Source organism: Bombina bombina, chromosome 1 (assembly GCF_027579735.1).
Source record: "Bombina bombina isolate aBomBom1 chromosome 1, aBomBom1.pri, whole genome shotgun sequence".
NCBI classification, from domain to species: Eukaryota; Metazoa; Chordata; class Amphibia; order Anura; family Bombinatoridae; genus Bombina; species Bombina bombina.
The window spans coordinates 478818353-478826518 of record NC_069499.1 but is presented as its reverse complement, the minus strand read 5'-3'; positions in this window follow the sequence as shown (position 1 = coordinate 478826518).

Here is an 8166-nt window from a genome sequence, read left to right as displayed (position 1 = left end):
CCTAAACAACCCACACACTAGTGAATTTTTCAACCACTTTTGACTGGAAAATGCATAATCACATGATTTAGGACATCAGCCAATCTAATTCAAATATACATTTTAAACGATCACTAACAAATCAAATGGCTTGATACTTGTGTCACTGATCACTCATCAGAACTTGTAAGTGCCATTTGTTACATTGTGCATTATACTTTGAAAGTATGTATATGTGAAATTAGAATTAAAGATAAACATTGATGCTGACATTAGGACACAGTGTAATATTTTAGACTAGGATTTTAAAATTCAAATTGATTTTTGATTCAATATAATCTTAAACTGATAGCTCAAAGGGATAGTCCACCTAACGTTAAACTGTCATGATTCAGATACAATAGAAATTAAAATCACCTCTTTACTGTCATGCTATTTTCAGTGTATTTCTTCCTTCTCTTGAATTTCTTTTTCAGTAAGAAATGTCATCTTATATGCCAACCCATTTTATAACACCTGTGAAGGGGTTGTTTTTAAAACTAGATTGCAATCAGGAGGGGTTACAGAGGTACAGAGAGAAAACTGGCCCAGCTCTTAAAATATCCATTGATTGTAAATAAATACATATGATACCCTGATTACATGATATATTTGCAATTATTCCTGCTCAGAATAATAATACATTTACCCTATATAGATATACGGCTAGATTACGAGTCTTGTGTTAGGCTTTTAAATGCCTGCTGGTATTACGAGTCTTGCAGGTATAGGTATACCGCTCACTTTTTTGGCCAGACTATACCGCAAATCCACTTACGTCAATTGCGTATCCTATTTTTCAATGGGACTTGCATAGCGCTGGTATTACGAGTCTGACAAAAAGTGAGCAGTAGACCCTCTCCTGTCAAGACTGGTACCGTATTTAAAAGTCAGTAGTTATAAGAGTTTTACACTACAACGCCGTAGCATAAAACTCTTAACTAAAGTGCTAAAAAGTACACTAACACCCATAAATTACCTATTAACCCCTAAACCGAGGGCCCCCCACATCGCAAACACTTAAAAATTTTTTTTACCCCTAATCTGCTGAACCGGACATTGCCGCCACTATAATAAATATATTAACCCCTAAACCGCCACACTCCCTCCTCGCAAACACTAGTTACATTTTATTAACCTCTAATCTGCCGCCCCTAACATCGCCGACACCTACCTACATTTATTAAGCCCTAATCTGCTGCCCCCAACGTCGCTGCCACTATATTAAAGTTATTAACCCCTAAATCTAAGTCTAATCCTAACCCCCTCTAAATTAAATATAATTTAAATAAATATAAATAAAATAACTATCATTAACTAAATTATTCCTATTTAAAACTAAATACTTACCTATAAAATAAACCCTAAGCTAGCTACAATATAACTTATAGTTACATTGTATCTAGCTTAGGGTTTATTTTTATTTTACAGGCAAGTTTGTATTTATTTTAACTAGGTAGAATAGTTATTAAATAGTTATTAACTATTTAATAACTACCTAGCTAAAATAAAGACAAAAGTACCTGTAAAATAAAACCTAACCTAAGTTACAATTACACCTAACACTGCCACTATAATTAAATTAATTCCCTAAATTAAATGATCTAAAGTACAAAAAACCCCCACTAAATTACAGAAAATAATAAAAAAATGACAAGATTTTTAAACTAATTACACCTAATCCAATCCCCCTAACAAAATAAAAAAGCCCCCCCCCAAAATAAAAAAGCCCAACCCTACACTAAATTACAAATAGTCCTTAAAAGGGCCTTTTGCGGGGCATTGCCCCAAAGTAATCAGCTCTTTTACCTATAAAAAAAATTACAAATCCTCCCCAACATCAAAACCCACCACCCACACAACCAACCCTACTCTAAAACCCACCCATTCCCCCCTTAAAAAAAACTAACCATAACCCCCTGAAGATCACCCTACTGGGAGACGTCTTCATCCAACCGGGCAGAAGTGGTGCTCCAGACGGGCAGAATTCTTCATCCAAGCCAGGCAGGTGTCTTCATCCAAGCCGGGCAGAAGTGGTCCTCCAGACGGGCAGAAGTCTTCATCCAAGCCGGGCAGAAGTGGTCCTCCAGACGGGCAGAAGTCTTCATCCAGACGCATCTTCTATCTATCTTCATCCGGCGCGGAGCGTCTCCATCTTCAAGACATCCGACGCGGACCATCCTCTTCATCCGGACTCTTCTTACTGAATGAAGGTACCTTTAAGTTACATCATACAAGATGATTCTATCAGCCAATCGGAATTAAGGTAGAAAAAATTGCATCAGCCAATAGGATTGAGCTTGCATTCTTTTGGCTGATTGGAACAGCCAATAGAATGCCAGCTCAATCCTATTGGCTGATTGCATCAGCCAATAGGACTTTTTCTAGCTTAATTTTGATTGGCTGCTAGAATTCTATCAGTCAATTGGAATTGAAGGGACTCCATCTATGATGATGTCACTTAAAGGTACCTTCATTCAGTAAGAAGACTCCGGATGAAGAGGATGCTCCGCGTCGGATGTCTTGAAGATGGACCCGCTCCGCACCGGATGGATGAAGATAGAAGATGCCGTCTGGATGAAGACTTCTGCCCATCTGGAGGACCACTTCTGCCCGGCTTGGATGAAGACTTCTGCCCGTCTGGATGACCCCTTCTGCCCGGTTGGATGAAGATGTCTTCCGGTAGGGTGATCTTCAGGGGGTTAGTGTTAGGTATTTTTAAAGGGGGATTGGTGGGTTTTAGAGTAGGGTTGTGTGGGTGGTGGGTTTTAATGTTGGGGGGGGATTTGTATTTTTTTTTTACAGGTAAAAGAGCTGATTACTTTGGGGCAATGCCCCGCAAAAAGCCCTTTTAAGGGCTATTTGTAATTTAGTATAGGGTAGGGAATTTTATTATTTTGGGGAGCTTTTTTATTTTATTAGGGGGCTTAGATTACGTGTAATTTGTTTAAACTTCTTGTAATTTTTTTTTTATTTTCTGTAATTTAGTGTTTGCTTTTTTTGTAGTTTATTTTATTTAATTGTATTTAATTTTAGGTAATTGTAGTTAATTAATTTAATTTATTTAATGATAGTGTAGTGTTAGGTGTTATTGTAACTTAGGTTAGGATTTATTTTACAGGTCAATTTGTATTTATTTTAACTAGGTAGCTATTAAATAGTTAATAACTATTTAATAACTATTCTACCTATTTAAAATAAATACAAAGTTGCCTGTAAAATAAAAATAAATCCTAAAATAACTACAATGTAATTATTAATTATATTGCAGCTAACTTAGGCCTAGATTTGGAGTTCGGCGGTAGCCATCAAAACCAGCGTTAGAGGCTCCTAACGCTGGTTTTGGCCGCCCGCTGGTATTTGGAGTCAGTGATTAAAGGGTCTAACGCTCACTTTTCAGCCGCGACTTTTCCATACCGCAGATCCCCCTACGCCATTTGCGTAGCCTATCTTTTCAATGGGATCTTTCTAACGCTGGTATTTAGAGTCGTTTCTGAAGTGAGCGTTAGAGCTCTAACGACAAAACTCCAGCCGCCTGAAAATAGCAGGAGTTAAGAGCTTTCTGGCTAACGCCGGTTCATAAAGCTCTTAACTACTGTACCCTAAAGTACACTAACACCCATAAACTACCTATGTACCCCTAAACCGAGGTCCCCCCACATCGCCGCCACTCGATTTAAATTTTTAACCCCTAATCTGCCGACCGCCACCTATGTTATACTTATGTACCCCTAATCTGCTGCCCCTAACCCCGCCGACCCCTATATTATATTTCTTAACCCCTAACTTGCCCCCCACAACGTCGCCGCCAGCTACTTAAAATAATTAACCCCTAATCTTCCGACCGCAAATCGCCGCCACCTACGTTATCCCTATGTACCCCTAATCTGCTGCCCCTAACATCGCCGACCCCTATATTATATTTATTAACCCCTAATCTGCCCCCCTCAACGTCGCCGACACCTGCCTACACTTATTAACCCCTAATCTGCCGAGCGGACCTGAGCGCTACTATAATAAAGTTATTAACCCCTAACCCGCCTCACTAACCCTATCATAAATAGTATTAACCCCTAATCTGCCCTCCCTAACATCGCCGACACCTAACTTCAATTATTAACCCCTAATCTGCCGACCGGAGCTCACCGCTATTCTAATAAATGTATTAACCCCTAAAGCTAAGTCTAACCCTAACACTAACACCCCCCTAAGTTAAATATAATTTTTATCTAACGAAATAAATTAACTCTTATTAAATAAATGATTCCTATTTAAAGCTAAATACTTACCTGTAAAATACATCCTAATATAGCTACAATATAAATTATAATTATATTATAGCTATTTTAGGATTAATATTTATTTTACAGGCAACTTTGTAATTATTTTAACCAGGTACAATAGCTATTAAATAGTTAAGAACTATTTAATAGTTACCTAGTTAAACTAATAACAAATTTACCTGTAAAATAAATCCTAACCTAAGATATAATTAAACCTAACACTACACTATCAATAAATTAATTAAACACAATTCCTACAAATAAATACAATTAAATAAACTAGCTAAAGTACAAAAAATAAAAAAGAACTAAGTTACAGAAAATAAAAAAATATTTACAAACATAATAAAAATATTACAACAATTTTAAACTAATTACACCTACTCTAAGCCCCCTAATAAAATAACAAAGCCCCCCAAAATAAAAAATTCCCTACCCTATTCTAAATTAAAAAAGTTACAAGCTCTTTTACCTTACCAGCCCTGAACAGGGCCCTTTGCGGGGCATGCCCCAAGAATTTCAGCTCTTTTGCCTGTAAAAGAATAAATACAATACCCCCCCCCAACATTACAACCCACCACCCACATACCCCTAATCTAACCCAAACCCCCCATAAATAAACCTAACACTAAGCCCCTGAAGATCTTCCTACCTTGTCTTCACCATACCAGGTTCACCGATCCGTCCTGAAGAGCTCCTCCGATGTCCTGATCCAAGCCCAAGCGGGGGCTGAAGAGGTCCATGATCCGGTCAAAGTCTTCATCCAAGCGGGGCAGAAGAGGATCTTCCATCCGATTGAAGTCATCATCCAGGCGGCATCTTCTATGGTCTTCCATCCGGAGCGAAGCGGCAGGATCCTGAAGACCTCCAGCGCGGAACATCCATCCGGACCGACGACTGAACGACGAATGACTGTTCCTTTAAGGGACGTCATCCAAGATGGCGTCCCTCGAATTCCGATTGGCTGATAGGATTCTATCAGCCAATCGGAATTAAGGTAGGAATTTTCTGATTGGCTGATGGAATCAGCCAATCAGAATCAAGTTCAATCCGATTGGCTGATCCAATCAGCCAATCAGATTGAGCTCGCATTCTATTGGCTGTTCCGATCAGCCAATAGAATGCGAGCTCAATCTGATTGGCTGATTGGATCGGCCAATCGGATTGAACTAGATTCTGATTGGCTGATTCCATCAGCCAATCAGAAAATTCCTACCTTAATTCCGATTGGCTGATAGAATCCTATCAGCCAATCGGAATTCGAGGGACGCCATCTTGGATGACGTCCCTTAAAGGAACAGTCATTCGTCGTTCAGTCGTCGGTCCGGATGGATGTTCCGCGCTGGAGGTCTTCAGGATCCTGCCGCTTCGCTCCGGGTGGAAGACCATAGAAGATGCCGCCTGGATGATGACTTCAATCGGATGGAAGATCCTCTTCTGCCCCGCTTGGATGAAGACTTTGACCGGATCATGGACCTCTTCAGCCCCCGCTTGGGCTTGGATCAGGACATCGGAGGAGCTCTTCAGGACGGATCGGTGAACCTGGTATGGTGAAGACAAGGTAGGAAGATCTTCAGGGGCTTAGTGTTAGGTTTATTTAAGGGGGGTTTGGGTTAGATTAGGGGTATGTGGGTGGTGGGTTGTAATGTTGGGGGGGGGGGTATTGTATTTATTCTTTTACAGGCAAAAGAGCTGAAATTCTTGGGGCATGCCCCGCAAAGGGCCCTGTTCAGGGCTGGTAAGGTAAAAGAGCTTGTAACTTTTTTAATTTAGAATAGGGTAGGGAATTTTTTATTTTGGGGGGCTTTGTTATTTTATTAGGGGGCTTAGAGTAGGTGTAATTAGTTTAAAATTGTTGTAATATTTTTATTATGTTTGTAAATATTATTTTATTTTTTGTAACTTAGTTCTTTTTTATTTTTTGTACTTTAGCTAGTTTATTTAATTGTATTTATTTGTAGGAATTGTTTTTAATTAATTTATTGATAGTGTAGTGTTAGGTTAATTGTAGGTAATTGTAGGTAGTTTATTTAATTAATTTATTGATAGTCTAGTGTTAGGTTTAATTATATCTTAGGTTAGGATTTATTTTACAGGTAAATTTGTTATTATTTTAACTAGGTAAATATTAAATAGTTCTTAACTATTTAATAGCTATTGTACCTGGTTAAAATAATTACAAAGTTGCCTGTAAAATAAATATTAATCCTAAAATAGCTATAATATAATTATAATTTATATTGTAGCTATATTAGGATTTATTTTACAGGTAAGTATTTAGCTTTAAATAGGAATAAGTTATTTAATAAGAGTTAATTTATTTCGTTAGATAAAAATTATATTTAACTTAGGGGGGTGTTAGTGTTAGGGTTAGACTTAGCTTTAGGGGTTAATACATTTATTAGAATAGCGGTGAGCTCCGGTCGGCAGATTAGGGGTTAATAATTGAAGTTAGGTGTCGGCGATGTTAGGGAGGGCAGATTAGGGGTTAATACTATTTATGATAGGGTTAGTGAGGCGGGTTAGGGGTTCATAAATTTATTATAGTAGCGCTCAGGTCCGCTCGGCAGATTAGGGGTTAATAAGTGTAGGCAGGTGTCGGCGACGTTGAGGGGGGCAGATTAGGGGTTAATAAATATAGGGGTCGGCGATGTTAGGGCAGCAGATTAGGGGTACATAGGGATAACGTAGGTGGCGGCGGTTTACGGAGCGGCAGATTAGGGGTTAAAAAAAATATGCAGGGGTCAGCGATAGCGGGGGCGGCAGATTAGGGGTTAATAAGTGTAAGGTTAGGGGTGTTTAGACTCGGGGTACATGTTAGAGTGTTAGGTGCAGACGTAGGAAGTGTTTCCCCATAGGAAACAATGGGGCTGCGTTAGGAGCTGAACGCTGCTTTTTTGCAGGTGTTAGGTTTTTTTCCAGCTCAAACAGCCCCATTGTTTCCTATGGGAGAATCGTACACGAGCACGTTTTTGAGGCCGGCCGCGTCGGTAAGCAACTCTGGTATCGAGAGTTGCATTTGCGGAAAAAATGCTCTACGATCCTTTTTTGGAGCCTAACGCAGCATTTGATTAAACTCTCGATACCAGAGTTAAATTTATGGTGCGGCCAGAAAAAAGCCTGCGGAGCGTTAACAGCCCTTTTACCGCCGAACTCCAAATCTAGGCCTATGTGTTTATTTTATAGGTAAGTATTTAGTTTTAAATATGAATAATTGAGTTAATAATAGTAAATGTATTTAGATGTATTTAAATAATATTTAAGTAAGGGGGGTGTTAGGGTTAGACTTAGGTTTAGGGGTTAATAACTTTATTATAGTGGCGGCGACGTTGGCGGCGGCAGATTAGGGGTTAATACATTTAATAGGCTATGTGGGCTATGGCGGTTTATAGGGTTAATTCTCGAATAGGTTAATGGCGTTGTAGGCTATGGCGGTTAAGGGGTTAATAATTTAGTTATTACTTGCGGTGTGAGTTTGATGGCGGATATAGGGGTTAATAGACTTTATTAGTTATTGAGGTGGGGGTTTGCGGTTGACAGGTAGATAGACATTGCGCATGCGTTAGGCGTTAGTTGATTTTTTGCAGGCATTTTCAGGAGTTACGGTGCTCCCATACTCAGAGCAAGGCTTGCTATGGCTGCCTTTTATGGCGAGGTAAAAATGGAGTAAGATTTCTCCATTTTCGCCACGTAAGTCCTTGCGCTGGATATTGGATACCGATTTACGACGTGGGCCCATGTTAGCTTATGAGAGTAAAAATTGCGGGCGACAGGTGAAATATACGTGCCGCATTTATATGCGGCGCTGTATATAGGATACCAAAATCGCGTAAAAACCAGCGTTGCCGGCTTTTGTGGGTGACGC